Below are 21,098 nucleotides of genomic sequence, written 5' to 3'. Positions count from 1 at the left end.
AGGGAGGATGTGTGGGTTGGGTGGATGTGGAGGGATGCATGGATGAGTGGATGGATAGACGGGGGGTGGGACTGGATAAGCAGATGGATGCGTGGGTATGTGGGGGGATGGACAGATGGGTGCTGGGTAGATGAATGGATGGACAGACGAGTGGGTGGTTGGTGGGAAGATGGATGGTCTAAGGGTGGGTGAGTAGACAGGTAAGTGAATGAGTGGGCAGGTAGGCGGATGGATGGATGGATGGATGGATGGATTTGGGGTGGATGGATGGACTTGTGGGTTAATGTGTGGGTGGATGGATGGGTAAGTGGGTGGGTCAGTAGTTAAGCATGCATATGGAAGGGTAGAAGAGTGAGCAGGAAGACAGATGGACAGACGGATGTTGGATGTATGGATGAGTGGGTGGGTTAATGTGTGGATGGATGGGTAGATGAGTGGGTGGATGGGTAGATGAACAGACAAGTGAGTAGGAGGTTGGGTGGATGGATGGATGGACATTTAGGTGGATGGATCAATGGATGAGTGGGTGGGTAGGTTAATGTGTGGGTGGATGGATGGGTAAGTGGGTAGGTCAGTAGTTAGATGGATGGATGGATGGATGGATGGATGGATAGATGGACGGATGGATGGAAGAGTGAGCAGTGAGAGGATACGTGGACAGATGGACGGATGTTTAGATGGGTGGACAGATGGATGGATGAGTGGGTGGGTGGGTAGGTTAGTGTGTGGGTGGATGGATGGGTAAGCATGTGGGTGAGTACTTAGGTGGGTGGGTGGGTGGGTGGATGGGTGGATAGATGGATGGATGGATATTTGGATGGGTGAGTGGGTTGGTCAATGGGTGGGTGGTTGGGTAGACAGGAAGGTAGATGGATGGATGGATACATATGTGGGGGGATGGGTGGGTGAACAGCCAGGTGGATGGATAGATGTGTGGGATGCATTAATGTGTGAGTGGGGAGAGGGACAGATGGATGAGGTCTGTATCTGGAAGCATGGAGGATTTTCCTGTAAACAGCAAGCGATCTGGGAACTCTCCTAACACGTCTCTTTATAGGTCACTGTTACGTGAACTTGGGCACCAGGACAGGGCAGCCCCCAGAAACCTCCTCTGGGTGAGTGTATCTTTCACCCTCCCTCCGATCCCGCCTAGCAGCCGTCAGGACCTTGGGCAAGACTCTTCGCTATTTCTGGTAATAGCCATTTACGCAAAGAGGCCCCAGTGGCCTACAAGAATTAACACACGTCCTTAAGCACCACTCTGAACGTGAAGAAGTGCCTGGGGAACCTACAGAGGAGAAGCCAGCGGGTTCCTGCGGAGAAAGACTGCATGCAGCGCCCCCTCTCGAACCAGCAGAAGCGCAGAGGGAGTTGGCACCGGATCTGGGTCAAAACACCCGGTGCTCACAGCTCTAACCTCGGGAATGCCCGAGCCCCTCCTGTGGCTGTGCAGCCGTGACACCCACACAGAAGAGTGTTTGCAGGACCAAACCAGGCCACCCCTGCAAACGCACTTCTGAAGATCAGGATCTATCATTTACCGGCACATTGTGTTTCCTCTTAGGAATAATAAAGAGAAACTAAAACAGTGTGACCACACCCACATCCTCAACATCAGCTCACCAGACGGCTCCAGGACAGGGACAGGAGACGGGTGTGGGCAGTGTAGATGAGCACCCTGGACCCGCAGGGCAGTGTCTGCCCCAGGACAGTGCAGAGGGCCCGCCCCTACCCCCACCCCTTCCCGGCCTCCATCCCAGAGCCATCGGTGTAGACACACATTTTTCCCAGCAGGCAGCTCTCTGGGTAGCTGTGCCACCCCTCGGAGTCTTTCTCATTATATAGACTAATGAGAGCCCCATGTTCTTAGCAGCGATTCATCAAGGCAACATCCATTATCAATGACATTTTTCCTGAACTCACCAAGGATGCAAGGCTGAGGACCCTGGTTAAAAGGCAATGTTTGCCTGATTCCAGCAACCATTCAGAAATTAATTACCCACCCCCTGGCGGGCCAGTGCGTCCCCTCAGAGCTCCTCCTCCCACCGACTCCAGCCCCATGCACCCTCCTCCAGGGCACCTGCACCCAGAGCCCAGGGGAGGGATCGAGGCCAGATCACCGGAGGAGAGCCGAGGCTTAAGCAGCAGCCTCGCTGGAGCATATAAGACCAGATTATTTGTGGTCCCAACTTGCTGATGCAAGATGAAAAATACAGCAAACTGGCTGCTGAACTCAGCTTTTTTTTTTTTTTTTTTTCCGTTTTCCTCCTTCTTTCCCCTTCGCTGAGGTTAGTGTTTTACAAAAAGAGCTTTAAAAAACACAGACTCTATAAACTCAGAGGTTCCCACCTGTCAGCGTTAAGGTTGGGCTCACAGAGAATGGGCACCGGCCTCACCTACACACAGCACACGCCGCGTCACACACATGTCCTCACACACACGCCCACGGGAAGGCCCCGTGGCCCCCAGCAGACCACATCTGCACTTGTCCTCATCAGAGGCGTCTCCCCAAGTCCTGAATCCTGCTCCCTCTCTGACACCCGCCTCAAGTGAGGACCTCAGGTCTCCCTTCGATGTCAGAGGGCTGGGGGCACAGCCAGGGGGTGGGGCCAGGATCCCACATGGGCAGTGGGGGCACCAGCACCCATCCCAGCAGGTCGGCCCCCACGAGGCCGACTCCCAGGCCAGAGAGAGCAGGGGTCGCTGAGCTGCGCCGGCTTCATCACGAGCCTTCTGGAAACTTCCACCGCACAGAACCTGAGCCCCAGGACCCGGAGGTGCTGAGAATCTGAACTGATATTGATTAGGCACCAGCTAGGGCATCCCCGGAGGTGCCGAGGATGGCAGCTCAATGTCAGTCCCTAACGCCAAGCACCAGAGCACAAAGACTCGGCGCATCCTCTTAGAACGGGCAGGTGCACACGGCTGGTAAGGGGCTTTGCTTCTTGCACTGGGATCCTTTGTGCGCACCTACTGGGGTTCAAGGGCCAAGGGCCGAGACCACAGAAGGCTGGAAATGCATTCAGCAGGAGGAAGGGGTGAGTGAGCGAGTTCCGGGGGTGCAGTCCAGACAGGGTCTCCCAGTGTGGGTGCAGAGAATGGAACCTCTCCAAGGCACTTGGGCTCCAGCCACCAGCACAAGGGGACCCCTGGGGTTCCACCACCCACCTCTTGCTTCTCTCCAGTGCATGCAAGGGGCAGGGCGCTCCCCTCACCCCAGGTCCTCTTGGAAAGGTCTAGACTCCCCCAGGGGAATTGGCTAAAACCTGCTCACTCGGTCTCTGCCCGGTAGGCTAGAATGTGGCATGGCCGTGACACTACCAGACACACGGCTCTTCCTGTAGAGACAACTCCAGCTCCTTAGCCCCACGCCATCCACAGGTACCTGGGCCATGAGGCAGAAGGCAGCATCTTCAGTGTGCTGGCCAAGGTACCGCCCCAGGGGCCTGTGGCAGCCAGCAGAGGCTAAGGCAACAGGACAGGCCCGATGAAGGCAGCCACGCAGGGCAGAAGAAATGGAGGGAGGAGAAGCGCAGTGGGGTGGGGGGTGGGAGGGAGTCAGAGACCACAGCCCAGACCCAGGAGAAAGTAAGGAGGCATGTACATGCCCCGAGACACACCGCCCGCAGGGACAAGAGCGAACCAAGCTAAGGAGCTCCGGGCCCAGGATCCAGGGAACCACCCTCCCGGCAGGAGCGCCCGGCACTCTCTCCGGGCAGACGGCCTTCCACAGGCACCTGCCGTGGCTTGGTGTCCCTTCTTGCTGCTGTTCAGCCTACTGGAGGTAGACCAGAGGTCCCCGCAGGCAGTCTGCCTTGCATCCGACACAGCTGGTGGAGGGAATGCTGGAAGGAGAGAGTAGGACCCACGCCTCCTTGCTGGGGAACAAAGCAGAGGAGAGCTGTTGCACGGGGTTCCGTTGCCGTGAGGAAGGTAGACCAGTAGTACGGCTGACCTGTAGTCACAGGTCTACAAACTGTGCACTGGGAAGCACACTGTTGCCAGGCCTTCACCAAGGCCCTCCAACACCCACAGGCAACCTGGCAGTGCCAGCGTGAGCCCGGGAGGCTGGCGACCCGCAGTGGATGAAGTCTGACGTTTTCATGGAGGTCTGGGGGTCCCAAGACCATGGTTAAGCCCCTGTCGATGGGGCTGGGAGGAGGCGATGGCCATCCCCCCCTTCCCCGGCAAGCCAAGCTCAGCTCCAGGAGGCACCCATCATAGCCTCAGACACAGGGTCCCGGGGGACGCAGGCAGAGCCATGAGGAGGCTGAAGTGGAGCTTCCAGACCGGGCCTTGCTCCTGCCAGCTTCCTCTCCCAGGCCTTGCCCAAACCCACCCCTCCCCCACTGATCCTGCCCTGGGAGCCAGCAGTGGACAAGAGCACAGGAGGCCACCAAGGCACAGCCGGCCCCTCCGGAGGGGCTCAGGAGTAAAGACTTAAGACAAATTCACCCCAGAAGTCGCTGGGATCAAAACTGAGAGCTGGGAGCAGGCCTGCTCCCCCCAGCTCTGGTAAGGGGTAAGGCAGGCAGGCAGGGCAGCCGCTGGCACAAGACAACAGGTGCTGGGGCCGGCGACAGGGAGCAGGTGAGGCTGCGCCGATCGGCCAGGGGCCAGGGAGCCAGGGAGGAAGTCTTGCCCCAAGCTGCTGCCCAGCCCCAGGGCAGAGGAGCCCCTGGGCTGTGGAGCCAGCCCAAACACTCAACACTGTGCTTTGCAACCTGGTGTTTTTATGCTGTTTGTGTTTTCTATAATTATTTCTTTTTAGTCCTGCCATTGCATTTACTCCGAGACCTACGGAACTAATAATAAATAATCATAGCTAACAATTCTGAGTGTTGACTATGTGTCTGCTAAGCACTTCTAAAAGCAATAGCGTATTTAGTCCTCACAAACACTGTAACAGACAGGTAGTGCCAGCCCCCCATACACACACACACACACACACTCCAGAGAGAAGGGAGCCGCGGCTGGGAGACACTGGGCAGCTCACAGGGCAACCGGGATGCCCTGGAGCCGGCCCTGCAGCTGGGTCTGTTGGGTTCAGGCCCAAGGCCATCAGCCCTCTTAGGCAAGTCCAGCCAGGCCCTCCGTGCTATTGGCACGACAGGGGTGTGTCTGCAGGGACAGCCCACTTCCAGGACCCTCTGGAAACACAGCAAATACTCAGCTCGTCTTCCCACGGACAAGCAAACGGGGGACAGGGGTGTGCAGAGTGATAATGCGGGCTGTGGGTGCCCCACTCCCCAGTGGGGTATCCAGGTGCTGTGGGCAGAGGTCTAGAGAACACAGAGGCGGGGGGACCTGGGCAACAGACTGCTGATGACGGGGGGGGGGGGTGCAGGAAGGGGGCTCCACCCTTCCCGGGGAGGCCAATCACCCAGGGGGCTGGGGAGAAGTTGGCTCCCCTGGGCCCCCCACCCACCCAGGGGTCCCATCTCCACGGTTTCAGGAAGGACTCGGGATAGCACAGCTGACGGAGAGGAAGGGTCCTTCGAAGTCAGCACGGCTGCCAGCACCTGCTCCGCCCCCCCCCCCCACCGGCCAACCCTGGCCCTGGGCTTCCTTATTGGAATACACAGAGCGAGCCAGCCTGCCTGCTTCAACAGGCTGGGAGAACAGGAGGGTGGGCAGGCAAGGCCTGCGCCCACGGCTCAGGCGGCACCCCCTCGGCGCCCCTGCATTATGGTGCCACTGGCCCAAGCACGCATTTCTTAACGTGTGCCTGTAACCCTCCAGCAGGTGTGACAGCATCATTGTGTGTGCCTTGCACACGCACACACATACAAACACACATGCACACACACACAGACCTGCTCGTGGGGAGCCCCTCGGAGGCCCACACACGCCTCACCCCCACGCACCTGCCAGCAACGCACGCTCACACTCGCAGCCTTCGCACACTGAGCCCCCCCAGCTCCCACCACACCACCCATCATAGGATGATCCCCACCCTGACTGCTCCTCCAGCCCGGCCCCCACCCCTCCGCCCTCCACACCTGTGCAGCAGAGCCAGCAGGTGGGGCCCAAGGGCCCGCTGCTCTCAGACCTCCGGATGCTCCCCAGGCGTCACCTGCCAGCCCAGGGGGGACCCCACCCCAAGAAGCTGCAGGGCTGCACAGCAGATCCCACCCCCACCCCCGCACCCCAGGGTCTCTCCCGGCTGGGGCGGGAAGGCGGCAAAGGTATTTCCTGGGCTCTCCGTGGGACAGCACCAAGAGGGACCTCAGAGACCGACCCTCACCCTAGAAAGGGAGCGGAAAGGTTCCAGGAATTCGGGCCCAGGGCTCCGCCCTCCCCATGCTGCGGGCGCTGTCCAGCCTGCACCTGCCCCTCTGGAAGGGAGGTGAGGGCAGCCATGATTGTCCCCAGAGCTGGCGTGCTCAGCGTCACGTGTGTGAGGCAGGGACAGTCCAGCACGAGCCCCACCCTCGGGCAGAGTTCTGTGCCGGTGCCACAGCTCCGAGACCTAAACCATCCCCATTCAACTCCCTGGACCCCCACGGTCCGTGACACGATGACACAGGCCAGCAAGGAGAGCTGAGCAGTGCACCCTGCTCTCAGCGTGCGAGGCAGGCACAGAGCGCTGAACCAGGGGGCCTCCCCCACCCTGCTCCCGGCAAAGGCCCCCGCTCGCTCTCTGCTCCCTTTTCCAAGGTCACCTTAAAAAATCTACGTTTTTCATCTAAAAATGCACATTTGTAGGTCACTGCACTGGCAGCCTGCCACGAACAAGGCCGTCGCCGGAACAGACAGGACGAGGTTTGTACACTGATATTTCACTCCTCGGAAAACGCTTCGGCTCAGCACGTAAAGGCCCGTGGCTCCTGGTGCAACACAGCTCCGACGCACTCGGTTATCTGATGCGCCGTCCCATGGAACGCCAGCCACGGAGAAAGGGTGACAGGAGGAAGCTCCTCGGAGCAGACAGAAGCTTCGGCAAGAAGTGACAGCGAGCACGGTGAGGGAGAAAGAAATGCCAGCACCACAAGCGGCAGTGGCTCTGACATCTCGGCCCCCGAGCTAACGTGCGCTGGGGCGAACAATCGCCTGGAAGTCTAAGGCACCTGACAGCACGGCGCCCACCGCCTGTGCGATGCAAGCGGGAGTCAGGGGGGCTCTGTTACAGAGAAAGGGGACGGTGCCCTGTCCAACCCCGGCTCAGAGGATAAACAGGGGCCAGCGCTGGGGCACATGGGGTTAAGCTGCCCCCTGCAGCACGAGCATCCCCTAGGGACACCAGTTCGAGTCCTGGCGGCTCTACTTCCAAACCAGCTCCCTGCTGATGCATCTGGGAAAAGCAGCAGAAGATGGCCCAAGTGCTTGGGCCCCTGCACCCACGTGGGAGACCCAGAAGAAGCTCCTGGCTCCTGGCTTCGGATGGGCCCAGCTCCAGCCGTTATGGCCATCTGGGGAGCTAACCAGCAGATGAAAGACTTCTGTCTTACTCTCTCTCTCTAATTCTTTCAAGTAAATAAATAATCTTAAAAAAAAATAAAAAGAAGACAACAAAGAGTGTCCCAGAGCTCCACGCACACTGATTGCGGCCCTACTGCGTGCCAGGCTCTGGGCAGGTGCACAGGTGAACAGCCAGGCAGCCAGCCGGGCCTGCAGCTCACAGCATCACAAGGAGGCTCTCAGGGTGTAGGAGATGGTGGAGAAGGCACGTGACTCTCACCTCAGGAAAGGTGCAGCAGAGACACAAAGAGAAAAAAAATGGCAGGAGGTGTTTTCCCTTCTTCCGCACGCTGCCAGGGGGCGGGCAGGATTCAGGGGCCTGGGATGCCTGAGGGGCCTCATTGTCAGATGCCTCTAGAAGGCAGCCCAAGAGCTGGACGTGCCCAGGGCTCGCTGAGTGCGGCGGCCGGGCAGGCAAGAGGCCCGAGGTGCTGGCCCCGGAGCCCGCGGCTGCCCAGCTATGAGCCCAGGGCCTGGGGGGGGGGGGGGGGGAGGTTCTGGGTGGACAGAGGGAGGGGCCTCTCTGAGCAACTCTGGAATGGGTGGAATTCACAACCACAGGGACTGGTGGGTCCTCCCAGGGCAGGGTGCTCAGGGAGCCCCGGGCAAGGCGGCAGGAGGAGCTCCGTCAGAGCGACGCTGGGCCACAGCCCCACAGGCCTTGTCCAAGGACAGCTCCATGAACTGGGACCACATTCCCGGCTGGCTGGTGGGGGCGGGCAACGTGTGGCCGATTTTAGAAAAATAAAAAAAAAAAGGAAGAAACATGAACTGTCCCCAGAGCCTCGTGGAGCGAGGGAGACACACTGAACAACCGCAGTGCACGCTCCGAACAGCTCGGGCGGGGCCGGATCAGAACCAGGCGGTGGGACACGGGGACCAGGACTTCCCGGAAGAGGCAAGGGCTCCACACTGCGGCAGCCTGGGGGTCTTCCAAGGTCAACGGGCCCTCCCCGGGGAGCCAGGGGGCTGCCCAGGCAGAGGCAAGACCCCAGAGGCAGAAGCAGTGGCGAGCGACCGATTCAGGAGGCCCTGGGAGGGGAGGGGGTGTCAGGAAAGGTGGCTGCAGACCCGGGGGCCCAGGCTAGGGGGAGTCTCCGGCCCCAGAGTCTTCTGGAACCAGAGACAGGAGGGCCCTGGGCTCGAGGGCTTTGGAAAGTTCACTATGAGGACTTATCTGATGGCTGCTCGCAGCCGGGGCTGGTTCATTGCAAAATCCATTTCCAAATGGGCTGCGCGTGGAGGAGCAGCTTCCAGAGACTGTAGATCAGGCGCAGCCGTCCCTCCCCGCCGTTCCGCACCCCAGGCACCCAGGATCCGGCTGCACACGGACCCAGCACGGGGGCCCTGACCATCCTCACGTGCTCTCCCCGCCACCCACACCCAGCTCCCCACAGCAGGCACCTGCCCTGCACCCAGCCCAAGATCGGGCAGAGGAAGGCCACAGAGGACATCTCCACGCACTTGGCCGAAGAATGTGCTCAGACGAGGCTACACCAGGCCACCGTCTCCCCCCACCATGCCTCGCCCAGCAGCACCCCCAGCCGGAAGATCTGCCCACCCGGAAAAGAGAGGAGGCGGCGGGAGAGAAACCAGCCGGCAGGTTATCCCAGGCCCGGCGCTGCCGGGCGCCGAGGCAGGGGCCACTGGAAACCCTGCTCTATCTAGTTAAAAGACATCTATCTGCAGCGTTCAGAAAATAGCTATCCACTGTATTGCTTGCAGCTATAATGGAAAACTGATGGCTTTTATCTCTCCAACTTTATGACTATTGATGGGCTGGAAGCTGAGGCTTGATGACCAGTTAATAGCCGACCCTGCGCAGTTACAGGAGCAGCAGAACGCAGCGAAAGCACCGAGATGACTGTCTGGCTGCGACTTCGCCGCCGAGGTCCAGGAAGCACACCCACCCCCGCCCCTCCTCCCCAGGCTCCGGCAGAAGCCAGGGGTGCGCAGGGGCGGGGGGGGGATTGAAGTCGCCATCATTTCTGAGTCTCCCCCCTCCTTTCTGCCACCGGCCTCTGGAAGGTTGATCCAAAGAGGAGAGAGGGGCGGGGCCAGGGACAAGGCAGCCCCAGCCCTTCATGGTGAAGAGAGCGGGGCCCTGGACTGATGGGTTCCCCAACACCGCCGCCTGCCCCTGCTCGGGCTCCAGGGTGCCAGCTGGGCTTCCAGTGGGCGTGCAGGGGCTCGGAACAAGCCCCTCCCCGGGGGGGGGGGGGAGCAGAAAAGAAAAGGAAGGAAACAGGAGCAACTGATGCTCTGCCAGCTCCGGGCCAGCCCAAGATGCAGCTGGTCTGACCTTGTGGCCACAGCTCCAAGCCAAAGCCACGTCTGGGGCTCTGCGTGTGTGCGTGTGTGTGTGTGCACACGCGCGCACATGCACCAGGCATTCCCTGCAGTTCTGGGGTGATCTGCTCACCAGCCCCCAGCTGTCTTCCTTTGCTCCCAACAGAAACTGACTTAGATCTTAGGGCGAGCACGGGGCTGGGAGAGAGAGGTGCACAGGGCATGGGCTGCTCTGCCCACTCTCTTAAAGGACACAGAGGCTCACAGCCGTGACCCCTCCCAAGTCTGCAGCCCTAGCTTCCGACTTGCGGTCCAGTTGGCCCTCTGCCAGGTCCTCCCACTCCTCCGCTGTGTGACCTTGGTCCCATAACTCAACCTCTCTGGGCTCAGGCTGCTTCATCATTAAGATCTCCACCCCGGCCCAGTGAACTCGGGGACCCTTGGGGGCTGCATCAGCCATCCTTTGAGGCACAAAGATGCTGTGTTCGGATCTCTGGTGGCCGCAGAGTGGCCGCCTGCCCAAACCGTTCACCTTCGTCCCATCGTGAATAAAACAGGCATGCGAGAGACAGACACCAAGGGCTCCCACCCACCCCTGCCAGCCCCTCTCGCTGCACATCCGGACACCAAGAACTCTCCTCCAAGCCACTTCTCCTTGGAGCACAGCTACAAGGATCCCAGCGGGATGCTTCAGCCAGCGGGCACGGCTGTCCAGGGCACAGACAGCCCACAGAACAGGTACCCACCCTTCCCCACCCACTCACCCACTGCAGGGGCTTCCACAGTGACTCCCTCTGAGGCCTGCTCCCTGGTCCAAGTCTCTCAAAGGCACAGAGGGCAGGAGAAGAGGTGGCCAAAGCTGCCTCCCCCTTCCCTGGGCTCCTGGGCACCAGGTAGAGGCAGGAGGAGACTGAGAACAGCTGTGTGCCCAGCCCATGCACCTGCTGAGATGCAAGAGCTCCCCTCCCAGAGTCCATCAGAGTAGGGAGGGGAGCGTACAGCCCCAGGACTCCCGAGCTCCCTGGTTCCTCCTGCTGACTTCTTGGGGCTCTCCAACCAGCCTTGCTCCAGCTACAGGAAGACTGGCAAGTAGCAGGCAACAATCCTCGCTTGCTTGACTGAACCCCTCCTCCTCGAACCCCTCCCCACCCCGCAGAGAAACAAAACAGGAGATCTGAGTGGGAAGAGTCCACAGGGGACGTCCAAAAGGTGGTGGCAAAGGTATGGTATAAAAAACAACTAGGCGTGCACTTCACAAACTTTGGGGGCCAGCATCATGGCACAGCAGGTCAAGCAGCTGCTTTGGAATGCCTGAACACCGTATCAGACTATCAGTTCAAGTCCCAGCTGCTCCACTTCCGATCCAGCTCCCTGCTAATGCACCTGGGAAAGCAGTAGAAGCTGGCCCAAGTGCTTGGGCCCCTGCACCCACGTGGGAGACCCGGAGGAAGCTCCTGGCTCCTGGCTTCTGCCTAGCCCAGCCTTGGCCATCACAGCCATCTGAGGAGTGAACCAGCAGATGGAAGATCTCAGTTTTCCTTCTTTCTCTGTTACGCTGCCTTCCAAGTACATAAAATCCTAAAAAATAAATAAATAAGTGACCAGAGTGAGTGGACAGTGTACAAAGACACACTGCCCAAGCCACCCACAGGCACACAAAACCCGTAAAGTTAGAAACCAGGTCGTCAGGGCCAGCACCGTGGCGCAGTGGGTTAATCTTCCACCTGCAGTGCCGGCATCCCATATGGGCGCCGGTTCTAGTCCCGGCTGCTCCTCCTCCAATCTGGCTCTCTGGTCTGGGAAAGCAGTAGAAGATGGCCCAAGTGCACCTGCATGGGAGACCCAGAAGCTCCTGGCTCCTGGCTTCAGATCGGCGCAGCTCCGGCCATTTCCGGCCATTTGAGGAGTGAACTAACGGAAGGAAGACCTCTCTCCCTCTCTCTCTCTCTCTCCCACTCACTGTAACTCTACCTCTCAAGTAAATAAATAAAATCTTTAAAAAAAAAAAAAAAAAAACAGAAAGAAACCAGGTTGTCATCACAAACCAGGAAACGTGTGTGTACAAGATGGAGAAACGCTAACGTGATACTCAGAGAAAAACAATGGTTCCCGTCATCTTTGTAAAAACATGCATCTGCGCAGACAGTGGGGACGTCTGTTCTCCAAACGCTCCCCAGGGCCTATTTCGGGGGCTGGGCGGGGGGGGGGGGGGACAAGTCCTGCTTTTCTTAGGAATGCCTTTTCTGTCTCACCAGGATTATTTCTGAGCTCCTGTCCCCCGTATAACCAGCGAAACAGGAAAGCGCATTTTATTTAGAGAACAAGGAAAGAGAGAGAGGCAAGAAGGAAGAGGCGAGACGAGAGAACAGAGGATGAGACGAGAGGGCACGAAGGGGTGACACAGCCCTGCCTTCCCTCGCTCCAAGAGACAGGATGCTGGCCTCTCGCCCCCGGGGGAGGGGCAAAACGGAGGTTCTCACCAGAGCCTCATCCCGCGCAGGCAGGGGCCTCCAGCCTCTGCTTCGGGGTCTCTGAGGAGGGGGCCCTCGCTGGAGGAGGGGGCAGCTCCCACTAATCCCAGCAAGAGCGTTCGGCACAGCCGGCCTGCCCCTCGGTCCCCACGGGCGCAGACATCAAAGCCTGGAGCTGCACAAATCCCTTGAATGAGATGCCACACGATGTGCACATAGCCAAAAAAAGACAGACAGACACAGAGAGGCAGACATTCGTCGGGGCGTTTTAGACACTGAATGGGAAGCTCACGTCTCATATCCCCACTGGGACACGTGATCCTGGAGGAGGGCCAGGGTTTAAGTCCCAGCTCCACTTCCAATTCCAGCTCCCTGCGAAGGCGCACCCTGGGAGGCAGCAGGCGATGGCCCAAGTCCCTGGGCCCCTGCCACCCACAGGGAGACCCAGACGGAGCTCCTCCTCCCAGCTTGGGCCTGGCCCAGCCCTGGCTGTCAGGGGCATTTGGGAAGTGAATAAGCAGATAAAAGAACTCTCTCTCTCTCTCTCTCCCTCTCCCCATCTTCCAAATAAACTGGGAAGAGATTTTACAAACAGATTTGCACATAAGCTACACACCTCCTCTCTCCTCTCGTATGCTTTACATCCGCTCAGGCTACCTACAATACCTAACACAATGAAAATGCACGGCGAACAGTTCTATGCCGCACTGTTTAAGGAATACTAACGAGAAACAATGCCTGTCCAATGTCAAGTGCACGTGCAATTTCTGTTTCAGTATATTCGACTCGCAGGAGGCTGAGGTACAGAGGGCTGACCGGGCCAGGACTCCTAACCCAGGACTGGTCCCGCCGGACCCCACTCCTTACCAAGCAGCAAGTTGGGAGGACCATGCGCCCACCAGAGTCAGGCACTGGCAGGTGGGGGACCCTAGGGGAGGCCAGGAAGACCCTAGAGACCCCCCACCCCGGGCCATGTCATATTCCCCATCTCACACACACCCCACCCATCCCATCACATACACCAAGTCCTCCTCCTTCTGCCCAGTCCTGCCTGCCCGCCTCCCCCCACCCCGGACCCCAGCACAGCTGCAGGAACCTGCGTCCACAGCGCCCCGCCCCTGGCTTCCCGGCCACACGCTCCCTGCTCCCCGCACCCCACAGGCCCGCAGCAAGCAGCTTAACCCTGACACCACTTAAGGACACAGGGCTTGCTCCTCGCAGCTACGCTCCCCACGGGTGAGCCTCGTCTGCCCGAACGAGCCCAGGCGCTCTCTGAAGGAGCCGATGTTACCGCGTGCCGAGCGCCAGGCTGAGCACACAGCTCCTGTCGCATCATCTCCCTGAATCCCAAACCCCTGTCTCCCTGCTCAACCCCCAATCGCACAGACACTACCCCTGCCTTTGCCGTCCCCAGGCACAGTCCAGAGGCTTTCAAACAACAGGGCTGAAATGAAGTGCCTCCCCCGCCCCCAGCCCCAGCCCACCGCCACCAACGCCCCCTCCTCCTCCTCTCCCTCCCCCAGTTTCTCAGTGGACAGTATCGCCACCCAGCCGGCCACCAGGTCAGGACCTCATCCTCAACGCTTCCTCCACTGCGCCCATGCAGCAAGCCCCCAGGAACTGGTCGCTGAGGGCCACTGCCCCGTCCCCATCCTGGACCCGTCCCACTGTGGGCTCCCTGCCTGCAGCCCCGCTCTCCTCACACGCCCGGGGATCCTGCTACAACACCAGCCGCTCACGCCCCTCTCCTGCTCAGCTCACGTCACTGTCTTCCATGGTAAACCAGATGCCTGTGGCAACACACAAGGGTCTGAGGAGCGGGCACCCAGTCACCTGGCCCCGGTCCTCCCTCCTCTGTCCCCCTCGCCCACACAGGCCTGGCTCCTACTTCAAACCCGGCACAGGGGCCACCTCTGTCTCCAGCCTTCCTCCACAGCCCCCCAGCCTGGAGGGGCCAGCCCACTCCTCACCAGCCTGGCAGGAGTGGCCACCAGCTCTAACCCAACGAGCAGATTCTCCCACAGCAACACACCCTCTCCCAGAGGGGGTCTTGTCCCATCCCCATATGCCCCCACCCCCGTACGCCCTGCCGCCCCCCCCCCCCGCCCTGTGGGACCTAGGCCCTGCCACCTCCCAACCTCATCCTGGCCCCTCCCCCTGCCCCCAGGCCCCTTGACTCCTCCCCTCCCACAAGCTTCTGCACCTGCCACGCCCTGCCCCTCGGTCTCACGACTGCCACATCCTTCGCCTCATCGCCATCTCCCTGGGTGAACTTGTCCTCAGCCAAGCCCCAGCTCCCCAGCTCCCCACCCCTGCCAGCTGTCCCATTAACCTCCGTCCCTACGTCCTGCTCATCCCGGCCACTGTCGCTAGGTTGTCCCTCAGTATCCGCGGGGGACTGTGGCTGGGACAGCTGCTGGATGCCAAGATGCTCTCACGTTCCGGAGCCACCCACAAGCTCCACGTGGTCTCTAGGTTACTTAAAACAACCTAACAGGACGTCAGCGCTATCTGATGCCCGGTTCTACCGTGCATTGTTTGGGAATACAGACAGGGAGTGGGGAGGGGTGGTCTGTCCATGCTCAGGGCTCATTTGCCTCCATATATTCTCAATCTGCTGTAGGGTGAACCCTGACCTGGAACCCGTGCACACTGAGGCCGGCTGTGTGTCTGCCGTCTGTCTCCCCCCTTGGGACTACAGGCACCCAAGGAGCAGGGCACCCGGGGACACCTGTCCCTGGCACATCGCTCCACACCGAGTGTGCACACCAGACAGATTTACTGCAGCACAAATCAACGTGGCGCTGATGTAAGGAAAACATCAGAGAACTTGCTGGGAAAAAATGAAGGAAAGCCACGTGGTGACAGCCACATAAAGAACACAGACAGGGCCGGCGGAGTGGCATGTGGGTAACGCCGTCGCCTGCAGTGCCGCCATCTCATATTGGGCACTGGCCCCAAGAAATGGCCAGCTGGGTTCCAGCAGGGGGTTCTATTCCACCCCTATCATGTCCATGACAGACATCACTAATCCATCCCTGATCTGGTCGCTCCTGAGCAAGGAGATTGGAAAATAGATCCAAGCTGGTCACCAGAGAAGGTGGAGGCTCTGGGAGCTCCAGCAACCCTCTGCTGAGCTCATGGTGACCACGAGTGTCTGAGAAATGAACACTGGGTTGCACAGACACCCAAGTGGCTCCCAGCCCTTGCCGTGGTGGTGCTAAAGCCCCGTGGTGGGGTGGGGGTGATCACAGGCTCCCCAGATAATCATCTGCTGTCATTTGGAGAGGATCTGCTGAACACATCAGCCAACAGCTCTCGGAGAGTCAGAACGAAGCTGCCTGCCGGACAGGCCCCAGGAGCCAAGCATCCAAACCGAGAAGACTCCACGTGCACTGCCCACCCTGGGCCAGAGGCTGAGCCAGCTGAGGGGCCTCTCCACTCCCTCCAGATGGCCTCCACAGAGGGCAGCCCGGCCTCCTGCGTCCCCCCAGCAGGCCTCTCCCTCTTGGACAACAAGGGGGCCCAGGCTGCCAGGGCGGGCAGCTTTGGGCTTGGCTTCCATTCCTAGCCGTCATCGTCAGCACCCTGAGGTTAAATTACAGGCCAGGAGATGGCATGGAGCCCGCACACAGAGCTATTATAGCCTGGCAGGTGAAGAGGAAGGGGCATGTCAGAGAGCCCTCCCTTCCCAAGGAGGCCTGCAAGGGGCCCCAGTGACAACAGAATCCCCCTCCCCAGAAGCCCTCGGCAACCCACCCACCCACACACACCGAAACCCTGTTCGCCAATGACCATAAGCTGGTTTAAAATATATATATATATATATAGATGGTGGTGTTGGGAGAGGCTGAAGAGACCCCAGCCCAATTTCACAGGCTCTTTCCCAGGCGCTCTGGGGCTCTCTGAGATGCACGTCTGGTGACGACAAAGGAAATACCCTCCCAGCCCCCACACCTCTCCCCAATCTCTCCCAGGCCCTGGGCAAGCGCTGAGAGGTCCCTGGGACCAATCAAAGGCAGAGCACAGAGCTTCGGCTCCCGGGTGCGACGTCCAAGCCCAGGGCAGAATAAGCAGCTGCCACTCCAGGGGGCTCCAGCCCTGAGCCCCCAGACCCTAACCTGCCCGTGGTCCAGAGACGGTGGGAGCATCTTCAAGCAAGGCCCAGCGCGCAGGCTCCTCCACCCAAGAGGACTCTCAGGCATTAGTGACGTTAACTACGACAGCATGGCCACTCCGTCGGATGTCACCCGGGAGATGTATGGGGCCTGCCGCTAGGCTGTGCCCCGGCACACCAGCAGCCTTGCTGGAACACAGTGCCCGGTCAGACGGGCTCTGGCAGGGCCGTCCCTAAGGATCCTGGACCGAGATACGAAGGCCCAGGGTCGGGCCAGGTGAGAGCCCACCCAAGTCAGGCTGGGAGCGTGGGGAAGGCGCCAGGAGACGCCCGGGGACAAGGACCTCCTTTCCAAAGAGTCGTGAATCCCAGGCAGGAGTTCCTAAATCAAAGTCACTTTCATTCATTACAGCATCCTGGAGAGGAAGGGTGAGCCCAGCTTTGCGGAGGCGACCACAGGGCCGCGGGAGCTGTGCTGGGTGCTGGGCGCTGCTGAGCAGGAGACACAGGGCCGGCAGCCTCAAAGCCACCCGAGAAGGAAACTGACAGCTCGGCTCCTCCCGGGCCTCCCCTGCACCCTCGCACGCCCCCCCCCCCCCCCCGGGCCGGGGTGGGGCTCGGCAGGTCCTTTCCTCTTGTAGGGAGCGCTCCACTCCCCAACAGCACAGCCCCTGGTGAGAGGGCAGGACGGAGGGAGACGACGCCCTGGAGACCCGCTGGATGGATCAGACCCACCCCATCACACACACACAGGACCCAAGAGGTCCCTGGAAACCCCTGTACTGAGCAGGAAAGGAGCCGACAGCCCAGCAGGGAGCACCCCAGAGAGCACGGGCAGAGCCTTTGTGGCCACGTCCACCCACCACCTGCTTCCGCTCTGCTCCCCCCACGCCACAGCTCTGAGTCACAGACAAAGTCCCCCGAAGTCCCCTTGGCCACGCTGTGACGTCCTCCACCACCCCTGCCACACTCATCAAAAAGCCAGGTCCCACCCTCATCCCTACCCACGCCCTCCAGGGCCACACTTTCAGTATCTTTTTTGCTGTTTCGAGAGACACACAGACAGACAGACAGACGGAGCTCCCGTCTGCTGGTGCAGTCCCCAGATGCCCACAAAGGCACAGGGTGTTAGAGCCAGGAGCTGGGGACCCCATCCAGGCTCCCCCACCTGGGTTGTAGGAACCAATGACCGGAGCCATCACCACTGCCCTCCAACAGCAGGAAGCTGGAGTCAGCAGCCAGAGCCAGGCGCCGAACCCCAGCACTCTGACGAGGGACAGTGGCAGGTTAAGCAGCTGCTTCACGCTAGCCCCAACGCCTGCCTACTTTCAACGAGCACGCTGGGCAGACGGAATCTCGGGAGACATGGAGGAGCACACTGGTGGCTCAGGTAGCCACACCACGGGGCAACTGGAACTCCCTGCCCACGACCCAGGCCTCCCCAAGCATCTAGTTCAACCAAATACAGCACGGCCCAGGGGCCCGCATCCATCGCCCGAAGCTGGGCTCCAGGCCTCTCGGAGCCTGTCACCCCTCAGCTCCCAGGATCAGGATCCCTTGGTCTCAGCCCTTCCCTTACACAGTCTTGGTAAATTAGCATGCTCTGTGGCTCTCCCGAACCAAGCGCATCACCCGAGTCGCCTGTTTGTAGTTTCCCCCATGTCCGAGTCCAGGGGTAGGAGAGCATCACTCGCGGGGGCCATGCAGAATCAGCAACTGAAAAATGAACCTGCTACGGACTGATGGGCTTTGGTGAGTCCCGCCTGCAGCTGCCTTGGCAGGACCAGACCAGGGGGCTTCACGGGCCTTAGACAGCCCACAGCCCCCTGGCCGGACATGCCCAGGCCCCAGCTCTGTTGCTGCGAATACCTGAGACAGGTGATCTACAATGAGCAGAGGTTGCAACAACACAGCCACCAACGGGGAGAATGCAAATGAAAACCACAAGGAGCCTTCAACTCCCTGCAAGCAGAAAAAGACAAGAAATGGCAAACGCCAGCGAGGGCGCCCAGAAAGGAACACGTGCCGTCGGCAGCCACGGCGGCCAACAGTACAAAGCCACACCATCCAGCGCTCCCACCTCTGGGAACACACAGCTAAGGACTCGGCAGGTCAGAGACACCGGCACTCCCGCGCCACTGCAGGCTACCACAGCTGCAGACGCGGGATCCAGCGGTGCCCGCCGATGCGTGAACGGACACAGCGCGATCTAGCCACACGCGGCGGAGTATTAGCCAGCCGGAAACAAGCGTAAGATCCGGTCACCCGCAGCAGTCTGGCTGGCGCCGGAGGACTCGATGTTTCGTAAATAAGGCAGCACGGGGGGGGGGGGGGGGGGGGGGGTCCCGGCTGCCTGTTCTCCCACGTGGGCGGGAGCCGAAGAGCAGAGAATGGAACAGCACTGGCGGGGGCGAGCGGGGTGCCGCTGGCTAGGAGCAGCCACTTCCCACGCCCCACCGCACAGAAGACAGACAACTATGGCTGACGGTTACCCGTGCATTTCCAAACAGCTCAGAGAGAGGATTCCCAACAGCACCAACACGAAGACAGATAAATGTCTGAGATGATGGATATGCTAATTACCCTGAGCACTACGCGATTTAGCACAGAGTAAAGGGCCACACACCACACCCCATACATATGTAAAGTTATTATGTGGCAATTAGAAACAACAAGAAGGAAAAAGGAAGGTGGACGTCTGGTCTAGCAGTTGAGCACCTCACATCCGGAGTGCTGGGTGGGATTCCTGCCCCTGGCTCCTGACTCCAGCCCCCCCTCCCCCGCCGACTACGTACATGCTGGGAGGAGGAGGTGATGGCTCACCTGACTGGGTTCCCGCCACCCACGTGGGACACCAGGACTGGGTTCCCAGCTCCCACCCTTGCTGAGTCCACCTCTGTGGACATTCAGGAAGTCAACCAGCAGTCAGGGGCCGTCTGTGTGTGTGTCTGTGTGTGTGCACATGTGCCTGTCTGTCTCACACTGTCTCTCGAAGTCTTAACATATTTTAAATAATGCGTTTTAATTTTTTAAAAACATAGGGCTTCTTTGGCACAGCATTCTAGAACCTGGGAAACCCGAGAGCTTGATGCTGACGCCTGCTTGGCTCCTGGTGGGATCCTGCGCGGCTTTGTAGCATGAGTGGAAAAACAGCACAGGCAGGTGTGTGCAGGGAAGAGGCTGGCGTCAACCCAGCCCCGCGGGATCTGTCCTCAGACAGCTGCGCAGCAGGCTCCCGGGCCCCAGCTCGGTCGGGGCATCGGCCCACGCAGGCACGGGCTCCTGGGCTGGGACTCTGTCTCAGGGCCAGGTCATCCGCCCTGTCACTCGGTGTGATGTGGCAGTGAGGGTGTGTCAGCAGTTAGAACAGGGGGAGAATTTCAGCATTAGCATGCTCCCTCCCACTGTGTTTTGGGATGCACGTGGCCCAGCAAGCTTCCCCTCTACCCCAGCAACCAGGGAGCTCAGAGGTCAAGGTCAAGGTCAGGGTCAGGGTGAGGCACCTGCCCTGGGATCTGAGCGTCTCCCCCCATCGTCTGATTGCTGGGGGCACTGTTTTACTTTAAACCACCCCATCCAGCTTGTGTAAGTGATAAGGTGCATTTTTTTAAGGATGCTAGAAAGAAAACCCTTTTTTTTCCACACACGTCTCCTGAGCGCTGCAGCTCGCTCTGGGGTCAGTCCCCACTTAAACACCCTAGACGGTGCATCCCCTTCAGGTTGCAATGCAGCCCCTGCTCTCCCGTGTTAAAAAGAACCCCTGCCCCAGCCCACGGCGCTCTGCAGGTGCTGGCCCCGGCCCTCGTTCCCTCCAAGACTGTGGTTGGCATTCAAGGCCAGGCCTGAGCCCAAGGCAACCCAGCTTCCGCCTGCACGCACACCTCAGGGCTGAGCCCCCGTCCCTGTGGTTCCTGGTCTCTCTCTCTCTCTCTCTCTCTCTGCTGGCCGTCCTCCCTGTCGCCCTGCCCCCACCACCCTTGCTGCCACACAGCTGCCCTTACCACCCAAACCCTGCAGGCAGCCCCCAGCCCAGGCCCCTTCCCGGGCTCCCCCAGCCCTCCCTAGGGCACCTCGTGTTTCGGCTGTGGCTCCGCTCAGCCAGGAGCTGCCCAGGCCTCTGCAGCCTCATTACTGAGCACCAGATCCACAAGGGACAAATGACCTCCAGACACTTCCTGGGTGTTGACGGCACCTCCCACACCGCCTGTCCCACACCACCTCCGTCGAATGGCCCCGTGGCCCACAGCTGAACTCAAGGCGGAAGTGAGGCGGTCACCACCCGGTTATCCATTCAAGCCGCACTGACACAGGGCTCCCTGTGCACTGGGCTCTCGGTGCTGCACAAGGTGTGGCAGACAGAGAGACACACAACAGAAATGGGTGTTGGCCCCGGAGGCGGAGCTGGGCGGTGGGGGGAGGTACTGGACTCTCCAAAGAAACCAGGCACTCTTCCCTACCCCCAGCCTACAGCCATGGTGTCAGGGGCGGTGTGCAAATTGCAGCCCTGGCTCTGGAGAGTTTGGGGCTGTGTGACCTCAGGAGAGCCACTCTGTCTCCATCTTCTCGTCTGGCATATCGCGTGGATGGGAGTGCCTGCCTGCAGCCACCCTGCAGGGACCAGTGCGACAGGAAGCCTTGGAGAGTGTCTAGAAGACAGCAGGCAATCTATAGACACCTGCACCTACGGCAGCCTCGCCCCTGACCTCCCTGACCTCCCGAGGGAGAGAGAGAGAGAGAGAGAGAGAGACAGAGAGAGAGAG

General features: G+C 60.0%; 1 protein-coding gene across 2 annotated transcripts in view; it reads right to left on the bottom strand.

The window, feature by feature from the left end:
- The window catches only part of GFRA2 (GDNF family receptor alpha 2), a 64,493-nt gene that overhangs the window by 19,053 nt on the left and 24,342 nt on the right, over positions 1–21,098 (bottom strand). The window lies entirely within an intron of this gene.

This window comes from Lepus europaeus, chromosome 8 (genome assembly GCF_033115175.1).
Source record: "Lepus europaeus isolate LE1 chromosome 8, mLepTim1.pri, whole genome shotgun sequence".
Lineage (NCBI taxonomy): Eukaryota > Metazoa > Chordata > Mammalia > Lagomorpha > Leporidae > Lepus > Lepus europaeus.
The sequence above is the reverse complement of the archived record's forward strand: the minus strand, read 5'-3'. Positions and strand labels throughout refer to the sequence as shown.